This window comes from Piliocolobus tephrosceles, chromosome 10 (genome assembly GCF_002776525.5).
Source record: "Piliocolobus tephrosceles isolate RC106 chromosome 10, ASM277652v3, whole genome shotgun sequence".
NCBI lineage: Eukaryota > Metazoa > Chordata > Mammalia > Primates > Cercopithecidae > Piliocolobus > Piliocolobus tephrosceles.
Genome location: NC_045443.1, coordinates 86305884 through 86323501, shown reverse-complemented (window position 1 = coordinate 86323501; position 17618 = coordinate 86305884). Strand labels below are relative to the sequence as shown.

The 17618-nt window shown below is 39.0% G+C and overlaps 1 pseudogene across 1 annotated transcript in view; it reads right to left on the bottom strand.

Annotated features, from left to right (window-relative positions):
* Window positions 1-202: 202 nt before the first annotated feature.
* The window catches only part of LOC111545201, a 72757-nt pseudogene continuing 55341 nt past the window's right edge, over window positions 203-17618 (bottom strand). Inside the window, exon 3 of the transcript XR_002732371.1 lies at window positions 203-349. The product of XR_002732371.1 is annotated as a frataxin, mitochondrial-like (transcript). The remainder of the gene's footprint in view (window positions 350-17618) is intronic.

Sequence of the window (17618 nt, the reverse complement as noted above, 5' to 3'; positions counted from 1 at the left end):
CCTCAAATTAGAGGGCTTTTTACTCCCTTTTATATCCCGGAATGGTAGAGCTAATGGAGGGCAAATTTTACGAAATAATTAAAATGGTGCCAAGCTTTTACTAGAAAGAGGAGGAGCCCTGATTAGCACAGACTCTAAGGACCAGCAGCTGCAGATGCCAATTTGAAGAGTCAACAACCTTTCTCACTGTTAAGGAGCAGGTTCATTGTTCAGCAGCAGCCCTTTCACTGATGAAAACCCTCTTGGACCTGGAAAATGTGCCAAATGTGGGAAGGGCCTTTCCATGGCAGTCACACTGGTTGCCATAATTTTCTAACTGGCTTCGGTGCTTCTTTGTTGTGTTCCTGTACTGCAAAGCAACAGAAGGAATAGGAATATGCCTGCAGGGCTTTTGATGGAGTGCACAGTTTTTTTCTCAGAATTTATTTCTGTTGCCATCTGCATCAAAATAACATTTTTTTTTACATTCAGTTTGCATGCCCTCAATTCACATAAGCAATTCACATACATTGCTTAATGTCTCTCATTTCTCAGCTCCCTGGGCTGCCTCCAAGTTTCCCCACTAAATACGGATTTTCCTGAATCCTTTGTTCTTTTCGCTCATCCATGCCCTGCCTCTCTCCTGCTTCATCCTTATGTCCAGCAGAGGAAACAGAAATAAGGTTTTGTTTTTTGTTCTTTTTTTCCAATTATAAGATCGTTACATTATTTCTAGGCAGTTTAGCTAGACTGGACCATCTTACAGGTGTCTCTCAATTTCCAGAAAACTTACGAAATTTGAAAAGTTTGTTAAAAGTGAATTTGTTTCATTGTTCTTTTCATGCCTTTTCATGCCACTGGTTTTCATTTAAACTTGGAAAATGGTTGCTTCTGGAGAAAACAATCAGTCCTGAAAGATAATGTCACAAGGGAAGTAATTTTAACATCAGAAGCATGCAATTCTCCATTGAAAGGGGAGGAATTATCTTGTTTGAAAATGCTTATTGACACAGTGATCTAGTCTGCTCAGTTAAGCATTTTGTTAAATAAACTATTTATTTTCTTTTATAACAGCTGGAAGGGATGACATTTCAAATGAAAACAGCTTTCTTGGTCCCTGGGAAGGTATGAACTTGTGAAGGAACATTTTTTTTTTTTTTTTTTGCAGTTTTTTGTGGCCATCACCATTTTGGGCCAGCCTCTGGAATCAGTCTGTGCCTAAAGGTTGAGCAAGATAATGAGGCATGGGTGTAGAATGTACCCCGCCTCACCATAAACAGAATATTTTCTCCTCTGTACAACACCTATTTTTTGACCATCCATGGAACTCTACTGGAGCTCCAGAATAAGATCTGCAAAACGGGTCCTTACCTTCAAACAGTTGTTATGCTAAACCATGATAAGCATGTATGCCAGTTTTCAGTTGTAAGTGAGAAAAAACTCAAACCAGCTTAATCCAGAAATTCATTTACTGACAAATGAATGAGAAGTGCAGAGCAAGGCAAGACCTCAGTTATGGCTGGATTTAGGGCCTCAAGCAATGTCAGGTCTGTTGGATTAGCTCTGCACTACTCAGTGGGTGGACTTCCCCAGATTGACATGATGGCAAGATGGCTCCAGAAGCTTCCCATATCACACTCATTTAGGTAGAAAGAAGACGATATATCTTACTGATAATTCTTACAAAAATTCTGGAATTCCTTCTGATGAAAACACAGGAAAGTCCCCTTTGTGAACTGAACAAGAAGAACAAAACAGTGGAATTCTGTTGATTGGTGAAGCTAGGTCACTTGGCCTCAGAAGAGGATTCGGTGCTCTGACGGGTCAGCCCAGATCACATGCCCAGAAGAAAGATTCAGTTATCTGATTGGCCATGTCGGAGTCACATACCTAGAAAAGGGATTCAGTGCTTTGCATGACCAGATTTGAGTCATATATTTCAACTCTGAAGTCAGGGATAGAGCCCAACCTCCTGGAATAAGCAGTAGAGAAAGTCACTTCCCAAAGGAAAGTTATTATACTTATCAAAAGGGAGAGGAATGAATAAAAATTGTGCACCTGCAGAGTTACTACATATTTAAAAAGCATATTATTTGAGTATTTACTAGGTTGTGGACAAAGTAGTAAGCACATATATGCGTCACCTCTTTTGATTTATTTTTTATCAACTTTATGAGGAGTTGCAATTTATATTTAAGAATTCAAAGTTTCAAAAATTACATGGCCTGCCTAATGTCACACAGTTAGAAGGAGGTGGAGCCAGGATTCGGGCTATAGTGTCTGATTTTGGAGGCTACACTCTGAAATACTGTATAATATCCTACACTCAAAATGATAGTGACAGCCACCACAACAGCTAATACTGGTTGGTACTTACTGTGCAAGGGGTTTTATGTGGATTATGAATAAAGTGCTAAGTCCAGGCAGAGCATAGCAGTTTCTCTTCCAAAAAAAGTTTTTATATAGATAAAGAATTGGATACAAGACTTGAGACTCTCCTTGGCATGAGGAAAGCAGCAGGGATAGGGCAGTAGTTTGCAGTGATGCTGGTGGTGACAGTGCCAGGCCTTAGGAAAGTTGTTTTCAGAAGCAGGATACAAGATGTTTATAGGCTGAAAAAGGGGCAAGAGAAGCAGCTGTTGATAACACAAAAGAAAACAGAGATGTTTATGTAGTAAAGTCTCAGGGGAGGTGGGAGGGAATCAGATTAAGAGCTTTGATGAAGGTTTTAGCCTTGGATAAGAGAAACACCTTTTCTTTTAAGATAGAAGGGAAGAAAGGAAGGCTGGGGCAAAGAAGTATAATTGCTTCTGTTGGGATTCTTAATATGATACCCCAAAGCAGGGTATCTTGGCATGCTGAGTACTTTGAACTGAAGATTGGAAGGGCCTCGGAAGTGAGTTCTCTCTGAACTTCTTCTGCCCTTCTGTCTCCTACCCCTCTTTCTTCCCTGAAGGGAGTCATAGAAATAAGAACTCCTGTTTCCCAAGGAGGGTCATAGAAATAGAACTCCTCTTCTCCAAAGCAAACCATAAAACCTATAAAGGCCGTTCTCTATCTTCTGCCTTCTTCTTTGAAAACCTTCATTCCAGAGGCTTACTGTCCCATACTCAGGAGGATGGAATGCTACACCGACAGTCCAAGAAGAATCTGAACAGACAGACCTTGCTGCATTTCCCTCCTCAGTCAATTACAGTGAGATTACACCCTTTTGTCCAATCACATTTGTATACCACTTTATCAAACCTAAGCATAAAAATAGCTTTCCCTGGGTGTTTGGGTCTTCATTTCTGTAGGCGCCTGTGTCATGTAAAACTTTGATTAAATAAATTTGTTACACTTTTCTCTTGTTAACCAGTCTTTCATTTTAGGAATGTCAACAATGACCCTTATGATGGGTGAAGAAAGGTATCACATCTTTCTGCCTCTACACTCCTTCGTAAAAGAAAATACAGGTCTTCACATTTGTGTTGAGGCTGCCTAACCGTTTACATGGAATAAATAGAGTTGCACCTTTAATTCTGCTTTGATTCCCTTCTCCTCAAGGTCACGAGTCTCTTGAGAGTACCAAATCACCAGGATTTTGGCTGGCTGGCTGCAGCATTTTGGAGGTCTTTGTCATGTTCCGATATGGAATTCTTGTCAACTTTGCATGTTAAAGGTATTTTCTCTTTGTCATTCTGGTGTTTTTATGGTGCGTAGATACAAAAGAACTAGTTTCACCATTTATTGCAGAATAATGTATAACTTATACGCAGGGTTTAAATATATAATTTAATGTAGATAGGCAAATAGTGTATTTCCAAGAAAGTGATATAATACACTTACTAATTAGCTACAGTTTGTAATATAGATGAATTGGCAGCTGGAAGTGACAACCATTACTTTATAATTAATTGAGTTAGACCTTTCTAAAATTAATTAGTTAGGAAGTACAGCTGGGCAAAGATTAATGCACAGGAGGCCTTCAGTGCTCCCACCAGAAATCAAGGTCAAGCAAGTGATTATGGCTATTCCACCTTTCTACTGCTTGTTGAGCAGTAATTCAACCAGCCAGTTATTTCTGATATGCTGCCTAATTGTCTTCTTCGGGTTCTTTTGAATCTTCCAGAAAATCCACAGAAACTATGTTTTCTAAATATTGACTTCTCCTAATTATAGCTCTGTTGTTCCACAGACTTATTTTTTTTAAAAAATAGATAAAATTATTGAGTGTTTAATACATATCAGGCCCTATGGTAAACCACTTATGTACTTTATTTCATGTTTCCTCACAAGATCCCTATAAATTAGGTTTTCAAAGAGGTGGCATACCATAACGGTAAAGGCCAAGATTTAAATGCCTGACTTTCTAGATACAGATCCCAGCTCTGCTAGTAACCGCTGTGTGCCTTTGGGTAAATTATTTAACCTATTTCTTAGTTTCCTTATCTGTAAGATAGTGATAATAATAGTAACTTCCTCATAAATCTGTATGGATTAAATTGGTTAATCTGCACATACATGAGTTTAGAATAAAAATAGGGCTGTCACAGTACTGTTATTTTTCTGCACCACCACCTGCCCATAATGATATTAGGTTTCATTTGTGAGCACTTACATGATTCTAACCATTTTGTGCATTTTAACTGACTGAATCTTCCCAAGAATCCCATGAGGTGGATGTGATGTGAGTTGAATGAATCCTCCTTTTACAGGTGAGGGAGCTGAGGCACAGAGAAGACTGATAACCTGCCTAAAGTTATCTTCTTTACTAGTGTAAGAACCCAGATTTACTCTCAGCTTCAAAACCCATGTTTTTTACTACTCTATGTGGCTGCTCCTCTTCAGCATCACCTGTATATCAGACACACTGAAGGAAGTGGAGTCCCGGGAAGGAGCAGTGTTCTTTTGTGACCCTATCATTACGTGCATTTTTCATCTGGACTGCTCTGCTTCCTTTGCCCATGTGTTGAATACTTATTTAGCCTTAAATAGTCAACAACAGCAACAAAATCACCTCTGCTGGAAAGACTTCCTTAATGTTTTCATAATCTTTCATAATAATCTTATGTTTATCTCTTTCATAACATTTTAAAGTCAATATGTTAGTCAAATAATCAATAAATATTTATTAGTTCATCAATGACTTTTTATTGAGTTCCTTTTTTCATCGGGTTTGCATCCTAATAGAGGAAGATAGTCTTTAAACATGGTGGAGAAATAAAAAAACTAAGATAATGCCAGATGTACAAAATGACTTTTGGAGAGGATGCAATGGGTTAATGTAGAAAGGGATTGAGTGTGCTGCTTCAACTAGATTGACCACAGATGAGACTTGAATAATGGAAAGTAGTCCCATTACTGGGGAGAGAGATGATTGGAGTGATACTAAGCTGTTATTTTGGATGTTGGCTTTAGAAAAGGAAGGAATAAGGGGAGTCACCTTGATGTTTCCTGCTCACCCTGAGAGAAGTTTTGTTGTTTGATAGCTCTTAGAGATTGAGGTTTAAAAATAACTTATAAAAAAGCCAAAAGGGATGACCAATTTTAATAGTTAATTATAAAGAATTCCTAGATTGGAGAGATGATTGGAGATGAGACTTGAATAATAGGAAGTCGCTGTTACATTAGGTAGCTAGTCAGACATGAGCAGGGTAAGAGAAGGCTCTCCCTGCCACACGCACACACCAGGAATGTCAGGCGACCATCAGATGATGGTCACACCGTTGTTAACGGTCTCTCTGAAGTATTAATTGGCCGCAGCCAGCGCCATGGAAAGACACTCACCGATAAACAGCAACACGTGAAACTGGTGATCAGCAACTTCCCGATAAGATCTTAGATGTTGAGCAAGAGGGCTGAAGCACGCACATTAGGAGGCACAGTGGCAGAGTTTAACTGGTATATGACATCTCCAGTTGTATACCACTTCTAGGGACAACTCCTAGGGACATTTGACGGGTAAGAGGAGAAGAACACCTCAAGTGAGCATGCGTATAACTCCAGTAAACACACTGCACAGGCTTCCCTCCCAATATCTAGCAGGCCACTGCACATGTGGACAGCCCACCCCAAGGGAAGAATCAGGGAAGAAGTAATGAAGACCCCAGAGCATGCCAATGTATAAACCCCAAGTCCAGAGGTCAAACTGTGTACTTGATCTCTCATTTCCTGTTTGGACCTCTTCCAAATGTACTTCAATTCTTTTCATTCCTACTCTAAAGCTTATTAATAAACTTTCACTCCTGCTCTAAAACTTGCCTCAGTCTCTTCTGCCTTATGACCCTCAGAAGAATTCTTTCTTCTGAGGAGGCATGAATTGAGGTTGCTGCAGACTCGTATGGATTTGCTGCCAGTAACATAGCCAGCCCTGCAAAGATAGAGCATTCCATGCAGAAGGACCAGCAAGTGCAAAGGCCCATTCCTGGAATCAAAGTTGCTGCACTGGAGGGACAAAAAGAAATGGAGTGCAACTATGAATAACATCAAAATATGTAGAGCCATTACATTTTTACAGGCTTATTTCTCTACCTAAACTGTCAACATTTTAGGGTTAGGGTTATGCTCCACTCATCTTTGAATCCTTAACATTTAGTATATATCCCTGGACAATGGTTGTTTTTGGCCAGGTGCCAGCATGAATCATTGACACAGTGAACTCTTATCACAGATATTTCTCTTTTCTCTTCCTTCTGCCTTCTCCATACTTGTAACTCTTCTGAAACGAGTTCTGTATTTTTCTTTTTTCTCTCTAGTTCCTTCTCCACATTTCTGTTTTCATTTGGTTCTACCTTTCCCTACTTTTATTTATCTTTACCCCTTGATCTCTTTTGTTGCCCTAGGTAATTCCATCCTAAGCTGCAGGGTTCTATCAATAGATAATGGTCTCAGGATAGAAGATGAAGCACATTAGATACCTCTTAGCTCTCTTTAATCCCTACCTTCTTCCACAGACCCCAAACAATTTCTTATATTTTGGGGTCAGATGCCAAAGCTGAAAACATAACTCAGTCCTGAGATCTTTGTTGGCAAAAGAATGCAAGCTGGTTTCCTTTTAAGCTGTTGTTTTGGATGCTGGCTTTAAAGATGAGAGAATAAGGTGAGCCACCTTGGTGTTTCCTGCTCACCCTGGGAGAAGTTTTATTGCTTGATAGCTCTTAGAGATTGAGGTTAGAAAAGAACGTATAAAAAAGCAAAAAGGAATGACCAATTTTAATAGTTAACTATAAAGGATTCCCGGAGTTCCTTTTCTTCCAGCTGATAGAGAAAAGAAGAAACTCCTGTGCCTTTGTCTTGTAAGGCAGCTTTCATCTGCTCCCCAGGAGTTTACACAGCTATTCAGAAGGAAAAGATAACCAAAGCTGAGCTGAAACCTCCCCTGGGGTCTTAAAGGCCATCTCTTTAGTAGCAAATATGCTGAACCCACAAATCTTGGATAAATAGAATTAAATCAGCTTTCCTTCCATTTTTTTTTTCCCCCTTTTTCTTTCAGGGAGTAGGAGCCACCTATAAAGAGTTTAGAATCAATTCTGAAAATATAAGATCAGTTTCCTCCTGCCTGTGACTGTTTTTGAGATGCCAGCCAAGGTGACCTTATTCCCTCTCCTTCTTCCCAGGCACTATGAGGCTTTCTGTATAGCCACCTTCGTTGTACAGCTTCAAACACAACTCAGCTCAATGACCTTTTGTTACAAAAGAGAAAATCTGGTGCTATTTCAGAAGCTATTTTTTAGTGTTTGATTTAGACGTTAGCTATAAAATGCATATAATACCTTTAATTATTCTAAGATACTGTAAAAAATAATCTTGCTGTATAAATGTCTTAATCAGTAGGATATTTTCCGGAAATTCAAAGGTGAAGAGGCAATCATGTACAAATTATACCCTTGGGCTCTGGAGTCATATTGTCTGAACCAAATGCCTGCACCAACAGTGTCATCTTTGGAAAGTTGTTTAATGCCTCTTTGGCTCAGTTTTCTCATGCCTGAAATGAGAATAAAAGTCTCGTGTTATAGAGTTTGGGGAAGGAGTAAATGAGATAATGGACATAAAGCTCTAAGCACAGTGCCAAACTCAATTTAAACACTTAAATAAAGGTGACAATTATTTTGGCCATCTGAATAGGGGAGTAGAAAGGAAAGAGGAGGGATAAGGGAATCCTACTGGTCTCAGCCGTATTGTTCCAGTTTAATATCCTCGACTGTGTTACTGGCCTCTGTACTCACAGGAGCGGTTCAGGAAGATGCAAGCATGGTTCCAGGAAGCATAGAAATTCTAACTTATGCATGGAGTCATCTTATTTGCCAAAGTTACTACAATAAAGAATTGTAAAAAAAAAAATAATAATAAGACACTTATTAATAAAAAATAATAAAAATTAATAAAAAATAAATAATAAGAATTTCAAGATCATCTAAGAAGGGCAGTAGGAGCAAATAAAAAAGAAAACATCAAATCCAACCAAATTGAAAAAGTGCCTACTATGTGTCTAGTACAGTGTGGGGCTTTCTTGGGAGATTGGGGTGGGGAAAAGGTGACCTAGTCACTACCCTCAGAATCCAAATATGGGAGTAATAATTTAAAAAATAATCTGTGATTTGACAAAAGACATGTAGTCATTGAAGAGAAAGACGCATCTTACTCTCATATGGTCCGTAGCGCTACTGATACAATATACAATGCAGAGACAATATTCACTGTATTGATTTCAGAGCAAATGTGCAGTTTCTAATGTGAAGGAAAAGGCAAGTGACATCTCATCCAGAAAATGGGATAATTACTGTGAAACAATTAAGAGCACAGACTCAGGAGACAGAATACCTGAATTTGAGCTTGGACTCCCTTACTAGATATGTGACCTTGGGCGATCCACTTTACCCTTTATGTGCTTTATTTTCTCCTCTCTCAAGTGTGAACAAGAATAGTCCTTCCCTCACAGGATTGTCAGCATTAAATGAGAAACTGCACATAGGCATCAATTCATAGTACAAGCTCAAGAGTTCAATTAATGGTATGGTAGTTTTTTTTACTATTAGAAAAGGATAATTTTAACTTCATCCTATCTTTCTTTGTAAAATTCATCTCTTTTTGATATTTTAACAGGTTTTAGTAAATCAACTTTGCCCTCAGTAAACCACTTTTATTTATTTATTATTTACTTATTTATATTATGCTTTAAGTTCTGGGGTACATGTACACAACATGCAGGTTTGTTACATAGGTATACATGTGCCATGTTGGTTTGCTGCACCCATCAACTCATCATTTACATTAGGTATTTCTCCTAATGCTATACCTCCTCTAGGCCCTCACCCCCCAACAGGCCCCAGTGTGTGATGTTCCCCTCTGTGTGTCCATGTGTTCTCATTGTTCAATGAGAACATGCAGGTGTTTGGTTTTCTGTCCTTGTGATAGTTTGCTGAGAATGATGGTTTCCAGCTTCCTCCATGTCCCTGCAAAGGACATGAACTCATTCTTTTTTATGGCTGCATAGTATTCCATGGTATGTATGTGCTACATTTTCTTTATCCAGTGTATTATTGATGGACATTTGGGTTGGTTCCAAGTCTGCTACTGTGAATAGTGCTGCAATAAACATATGTGTGCATGTGTCTTTATAGTTGCATGATTTATAATCCTTTGGGTATATACCCAGTAATGGGATTGCTGGGGCTAATGGTATTTCTAGTTCTAGATCCTTGAGGAATCGCCACACTGTCTTCCACAGTTCAACAGTGGTTGAACTAATTTACACTTCCACCAACAGTGTAAAAGCATTCATATTTCTCCACATCCTCTCCAGCATTTGTTGTTTCCTGACTTTTTAATGATCGCCATTCTAACTGGCATGATATGGTATCTATCTCATTGTGGTTTTGATTTGCATTTCTCTAATGACCAGTGATGATGAGCATTTTTTTATGTGTCTATTGGCTGCATAAATGTCTTCTTTTGAGAAGTGTCTGTTCATATCATTTGTCCACTTTTTGATGGGGTTGTTTTTTTCTTGTAAATTTGTTTAAGTTCTTTGTAGATTCTGGATATTAGCCCTTTGTCAGATGAACGGATTGCAAAAATTTTCTCCCATTCTGTAGGTTGTCTGTTCACTCTGCTGATAGTTTCTTTTGCTGTGCACAAGCTCTTTAGTTTCATTAGATCCCATTTGTCAATTTTGGCTTTTGTTGCCATCATTTTTGGTGTTTTAGTCATGAGGTCTTTGCCCATGCCTATGTCCTGAATGGTATTGCCTAGGTTTTCTTCTGGGGTTTTTATGGTTTCAGGTATTACATTAAAGTCTTTAATCCATATTGAATTAATTTTTGTATAAGGTGTAAGGAAGGGATCCAGTTTCAGCTTTCTACATATGGCTAGTCAGTTTTCCTAGCACCATTTATTAAACAGGGAATCCTTTCCCCATTGCTTGTTTTTGTCAGGTTTGTCAAAGATTAGATGACTAAGCCACTTTTAGGTGCAAAGTTGCCCACTGAGAAATAAGAATTATAATTGTTGCATTAGGTTGGTGCACATGTAATTGCGGTTTTGGCCCTATTTTAATGGCAAAAACTGCAATTACTTTGCACCAACCTAATACTTGGAAGAGGCTGCTGGAATTTTTCAATGAAAATTTATTTTTTTGTTTTGAAAGCAGAGTGGGTTTGTATTGTAAAATTGTGGCTGGTTTCTCAAATTGACATCAGTATTGATGTCCTTACTCCACATAATGTACAGCCATGAAAAGATTAGAGGTTGGAGATTATCACGTCCTGTTAGTTAATGACAATAATTAGTTGTCATAAACTGATAGACTAGCTTCTTCCACTAGCTGGTAAGGCAAGTCACCTCACCTCACTGAACCTCCTTTTCCCAGCTGTAAAACAAAAATAATAGAATGCTTATACACACACACGGATGTTGAGCAGCTTAGGTAATTGGTGTTTGCAGTATGCTGGGAGATAAAAGACTTTATGAAAATATAAAGCATATTAAAGAAGAACAAAGTGAGATATTAAAAGTGATGGAGGATGTAGTAGAACTAATAGATTGAGAAACAGAACCTGGAAGAAAATAAAGTTGGTGTAACACTAAATTATAATACTGATTTGAGGCTTTGGAAGGATCCATTCAAAAGAGTATCTCTTTTGACACACAATAGTTAATTTCTGAGTGTTGCAACACCTTCCTTCCTTTCCAAACACATGCTAATCTTAAAAAATGGAAAGTACTTGTATCAATCAAAGTTGAATCTTCCACACTATTCTATGACTTCATGTGACCATTGTAATAGTAACCTTTGATGTTGAGCATCATTCTAATGATACTTATTTGTATTGCATTTGTTCTACGTCAAAAGTCAGACACTATCTATCCAGGAGAGTTAACTATATACAAATCTTTAAAGAAATAATTTTAAAAGATACTTTTCCCCCATCCTACAATTCAATTTAATTTAAAAGCCAGTTTGACTATTTTTCTTCTTGTGGTAAGAAAAGCTAACTTGCCCAAAATGATTCTTTTCTTTTTCCTGTTTTATCAATAGAACTAATACCTATTTCTGAGCCATTTGGTTTGACAGCCGTAATAGCTGAAATACTTTTCCTTGCAGTCTTTAGAAATGCCCCCTAGAGGCAAATAAGCTTTGGGCAGAATCAGTAAATATCAGTATAAACGGACATTTCCTGCTTGTTCTTTTTAAGGTAATATGTGGAGGAGTCAGAGCAACGGACAGGAACACCTGCTATCTACTTGGCAGATTTATTGAGCCATTTCAGGTCAGACATGCATTTTCAAGACCCAGGGAAACTTGATCTCATTTGTATTGTACAGCAAATAACATAATAGCACATTGGTATTCATCTGTGTGTCAATAACCTTGAATAGTTTTAGAAGCCTGCAGAAATCACCCTTCACACTAAAATGCATTTGTTAGTACTGACTTCAGGTTCTTGCTTTTTATTGACTAAAGACATCCTAAAAGATAAGGCTTTTGAGGTGCAGTGGGCTGAAGTCTGATAAACGAACACAAAACACTCCACCAGATCAAAAATACAGCTTTGATCAATTTGGGGCATGGGTGTCTTCCTCTAGAGTCATAAAGTTGCTTTTGACGACATATTATAATTTACACATTGTCGTATTTTGTATATTATATATTGGCTATGTCTCAATAGTCCTATGCATAAATCTCTTACCATCACATAAATTAGGCTAAAGTCAGAGATTAATCAAATGGGAGGTATCTGGGCTTTTTGCTTCCTTGGATTTTGCACAGAAATATTGGGGGCTAGTTGAAAAAATAAAGCTGATTGGCCTTTCCTTCAAAATTCCTCCAGGTGAATGTCAAAGACAACACTGGAGAGACAAGGGGAAAAATAACAAAAGGAGAGATTTCTGGCTTGCCATATTTCCTTTGAATAGTGTGCAATATTTTGAATTTGTTTTTTAAATCTGCCCCAGTAAAATCGCCTGCTGAGTTCATGCACAAGATCTTAAGTTAGCCACAAGGAGTTCAGTCATTTCCATTTGTTTTAAACAATAAGCTATAAATAACACAAACAATGACAGGATTGTGTTGGTTTCCTCCTGAAGTATCCTGGCTGAGGGCCTTGGGCATAATCATTAGGTAGAAAGTAGGAATTTTGCCTGAGCTGCAGGCTGATCCATGGGCTTTTTCCAAGATTAGCCAAGGAGGCAGCTTTTAGGAAGCAGGCTTCCCAGCCAGGCACTTGTGGGTTTTCTGAATTATTTATTGTGTAAGAGGGCTCCTGGCTTTGAGCACAGGGCATGTGGTTTTTCAGGCCACAAAGGCTTAAAATAGATGCCCATCTCTCTCCCTTCACACTATTTATGTACAACCAAATTATCCACCACCCTGCCCCTCCCCTGACACACATATACATATTTTTTTCCTCCTAGTGGCAAGGGATAGTAACTTTTAATTTCTGCTTATTAGTAGTTGCTCTCAGGATGGTTCCATTCCCCAGGAGAGAGCTTGTGTATTGAGCGATGCAGATTCACATTCATAAATTCATCGTGATTCATTTCAGTGCTATTACAAATGGCAGGCTCTCAGAAATTAGCAGTGCATTTAAGCACAGCCGCATAACTGGAAGATTGCTTCTGGGCAAGCTGTGTGGCTCCTGATTCTTCTATGTTCCTAAAGTGTGTGTCTTAATGATTCATTAATTATAAGCTTTTACCTGAACCCATTATCTCATCATTAATTGGTATATACTTTGCCTAGTCAAATTAAGGCAATTGCTGTTTTATCTGATCCCTTGGATGAAGACTGCATGGAGGGTGATTTGTTTTAATGCGACCACCAGAGCCGGCGCCAGAGAAAAGGCAAGTAGGCAAGGTAAAAAGGAAACTTTATTAAGTAGCCAATGTAAAGAAAGAGGAAGCGAGGTTCACCGGTCTCGGAGGCGGAGGCCGAGGAAGTCGCTCCGGTATTCTCGGAGGAGGTTCCTGGGTCCCGCGTATGAGGAGGCTCCGAGGAAGTTCCCGCCGTGGGCCTGCTGGGAGCGGCTTTTATGTTTTGGGCCTGAGAGTGGGCGGGCAATAGGTGGGACACGGGCCTGTCGGGGAACGTTCGGTAGGTGCGGCCAGGTAAATCTCGGTCTCTTTCGATTGACGTCACCTGGGGCATGCCCGGTTGATCTGCACCTTCCCGGCGCGGGCTACATTTTCACGTGCAGGAAAAGTTGGTGATGAAGAACCCGGAAGTACGCCATCTTAGTCACCTTTGTTCTTTGTTTCCCTCTCCCTCCATCCAGGCAGTGGGGACCCTAACAGTCTTCTTCCTCTTACTACTCTTCAGCCCATGCATTTGTCAGGCCAGGTCATTAATAAATGGTAGGCTTCTATCCTCCCAGCATAAAAGATGGTAATTGACCTCTAGGGAATATTTGAGGAAAAATAGTTATATCATGAGACCAAATGGAATTATGTCTACTTCTATTTGCTTTGTAGAGAGTAGGTGCCCAACAAATATTTGACATTTGTATGATATTGCTCTCATTTTACTATCAAATTGGAAAATGGTGAGGACTAGTGTGAAAACAAACAAAAACCTGGGGAAGTTAGTATTTATTTCCTGTTTTTGAACAGAGAGACTTCAATTCATTTAGTATCATTTCAACAACTCAGACCAAGGTAGATGCCTTTGTCCAGAAAGAACGCCACCTGTTAGTTCAATTTGATTCAAAAGTATTGAGCATCTATCAGATGCCATGATAAGCCCTGTGTATCATGTAGAAGTGGAAAGATGTGCCAGGAGTGGAAAGATGATCCATTGAGGATTCCATAGTCTTAAGAAGAATCAGGCATTAAAATATATCAGGTGTGTTTCTAGAAGTGCTTCCTAGAGTTGCTGAGGCCATAGTTTGACTTTGAGCATGAAGAAAAATTAGCCAGGCAAAGATAGCTTTGACCATGTGTGCGGTTTGGCCTACTTTTGGACAATGTTGAGTTATCAGTGCTTAAGAGTGAGGGTTGATTTTTACTTCTCAGTATTCCATTCTGGCAGCTTTCATGAGCATGCAGATCCAAGAGATAAAGGAGGTCATTAAAGAGAAGTATGCTTACCGACCACTAAACTCATTCTATTGCAAGGCAGATTTTGTATTATTCCAGTGGAAGAATGCCCATGGTTTAGCACTATCTTCAAGGTCCAACCTGGACCTTATCCCACATGCTTTCTTAGCATTCAGAGTTCAGTAGCCTATATCAGGAGTTGGCACACTTCGTCTATAAATAACCAGATAGTAAGTAGATTTTGCAGGCTGGAATGATTCTGTTGCAAGTACTCAACACTGCTGTTGTAGTTTGAAAGCAGCTAGCTCTCAATATGCAAATGAATGTGCATGACTTTGTTCTGGTAAAACTTTATAAAAACAGAAAGAGGGCTGGATTTGGTTTCTGGGCCATAGCTTGCTGATGCTATAGCATTCAATAAATATATCTGGCTATTATCTGAGGTCAAAAAACTTTTCAAAGTAAATGTCAGAACTTCAAATATTAAATATCAAAACCAAGATTCTAAGCTGATGTTCAAATTCTTCTTATTCAGTTTTCACTTTACATAAAACTACTAGAGAATGGGGATGAAAAGAAATGAAACTTGCTGGTTGGTCTAAGGACCTTACAATCTCTTAGAAAATCATATATTTTATACATAAGGAGATACAGGCCCTCAGAAGTGACTTGCTCTTTCTTAGATAGTAGCCAAACCAGAACTCAATGTCAGACCTCTGTTAGTTCAGGCCTCTTTCTTCTACCTCAGCACTTGGTTTAACGAGAGAAGATTCTTGAGTCAGAATGGAGTTTATGAAGAAGAGAAGATGTATGATTATTCCAGGTTGTCACACCCTTGAATCTGTGCTTCAGCCACCTGCTAGAAATAACTTAAAAAAAGAGGTGGGAGCTGTTTTCTCAATAATGCTCAGTCATGCTGTGACTCACACCAACTTCCCTTGTTGTCTCCAGTTTATAGTTCATTGTATATTCACTTGTATACAGCCATCTACCAGCCTGTAAATGAATTTTGTTGTCATTGGGCAAAAGAATCTCATTGTTTCCTCTGATCTTCATAATACTCACTGAGAGGAAAACAAAGACTTACCATTGCTAAGGCTGAAGAAATAATTGGGAACATTATGCTATGGTATTTTGATTTGATTTCAAGTAATGTAATGCAACTGCCATATTCAAGGTCTTTTAGCAGTCTCCTTCTTACTGCTCTCTCTGTGGCAAGTAATAGGGTTGTTTGCCACTCTATTTTGGGGGGATTTTTTTCTGAAACAGTGTCTCACTCTGTCACCCAGGCTGGAGTGTAGTGGTGCAACCACAGCTGACTGCGGCCTCCAACTCCCAGGTTCAATTGATCCTCCCACCTAGGCCTCCTGAGTAGATGAGACTATAGGTGCACACCACCACATTTGGCTAATTTTTGTATTTTTTGTAGAGATGGGGTTTTGCCATGTTGCCCAGGCTGGTCTCGAACTCTTGACCTCAAGCGGTCTGCCTGCCTTGGAATCCCAAAATGTCTTTTTGGGAAATTCTCTTAAATTCCAGGACACAGAACTCTCTTCTCCTGAAATGAAGACATTTCCCAAAGAACAGTTCTGAACCCTCTCTATTCTGAGTTCTTTATTATCTTTCATCCCTTATCTACTCTCAGGGCTTTAACTTTCTCATTTGCTAATTGAAGGCGGAGGTAAAAAGGAGACAGATAACGTTTATTTGGTACTTAAAGTGTGTTGAGAATCTAGAGGTAGAAAACAGCTCCTTCCCTTAAGGATTCACAGTGTTGAGGGAACTAATTGAGAGAGACAGAGAGGCAGAGAGAGAGAAAGAGAGAGAGAGAGGATATTGACTCTATAGCTCTATAGTAGAGATGTTTGCACAGAGTACGGCGGCAAAAGGTGAACACCTCTCAGAGCCTCGGGTGTGGAGCAATGGCGTGAAGGCTTTTGCGAAGAGGGGTAGCTGTGCTGAATATAGAAATGTGAATAACTTATCAGGATGTAGAAGGATGGGTTTGACTCCCAAGACTAGATTTGCTGCTCTTCAGTATTCACAGACCATGGCAACTTTGATGCTGGTCTAGGACTGCGCATCTTCCTACGGCCTCCCTCCCTTGATCAAAGCTTCTGGAAGGCATCATTGTTCATCATTGCGTTTCTAGCCCCTAAGCTGTGTCTGGCACCTGATAGGGGCTCAGTCATAGTTACTGAGGGAGAGAAATGATTATTCCTACTTTATCACCATGAAAATGAGTCTCAGCAATGGAAGACACATTTATTTATGACCCAACGGCTAGTATTGGGAGATGTAGACATCCAAACATAGGCCTAGATGAGTCCTTTGTCTTTTGGCTTCAGTTTACCTAGTTAGGCATCTCAGCTCCTACCTTCACTCCTGAGCTTCAGTCTCATATTGCTAATTCCCTTTTAGACATTCTTCCTGAATGTGCTACCACCTACCATGTGATCAAAACAGAGCTACTCATCTTTCCCCTGAATGGAGGTGATTCTTTCTTTCTGCGTATCAATAGCTAATTTCCCCTTGTGGTTTCAGACCCTAGGGTGTGGGAGTTAATTAAATAAGAATGTAGAAGGCAGGGATCATTTGGCTGGCAGAATTTTAAAAAATTTGGCAAATGTCATCTCCCATGCCATGATAATTAGTCCTCAACTCTGAATAAACCTTATAGAGTAGCACCATCCAATAGATATAAAATATGAGCCACAGACACAAGCCACATATTTGTTTTTACATTTTCTTAGAACTATATTAAGAAAAGTAACAAAATAAAATATAAAAAAGCAAACTGGTAAAATTAATTTTAATAACTCATTTTATTGAACCCAATACATCTAAAATATTATTATTTTGACATGAAATAAACAAAACATGCTCATTCAAGGCATATTTTACATTCTTTTTTTTCCCCATACTGAGACTTTGAAACTCTGTGTATTCTACATTTCATAGTGCATCTCAATTCAGATTAGCCACATTTCAACTGCTCAATAGTTACATGACTAGTGACTATTTTATTGAATAATGCAGTTCTAGAGAGTCTTTTGCCAAGATTTCATAGGCCATAAAATAAGATTAAATTACCAGTCTCCTCATATTATTTGCTTTCCTGTTTC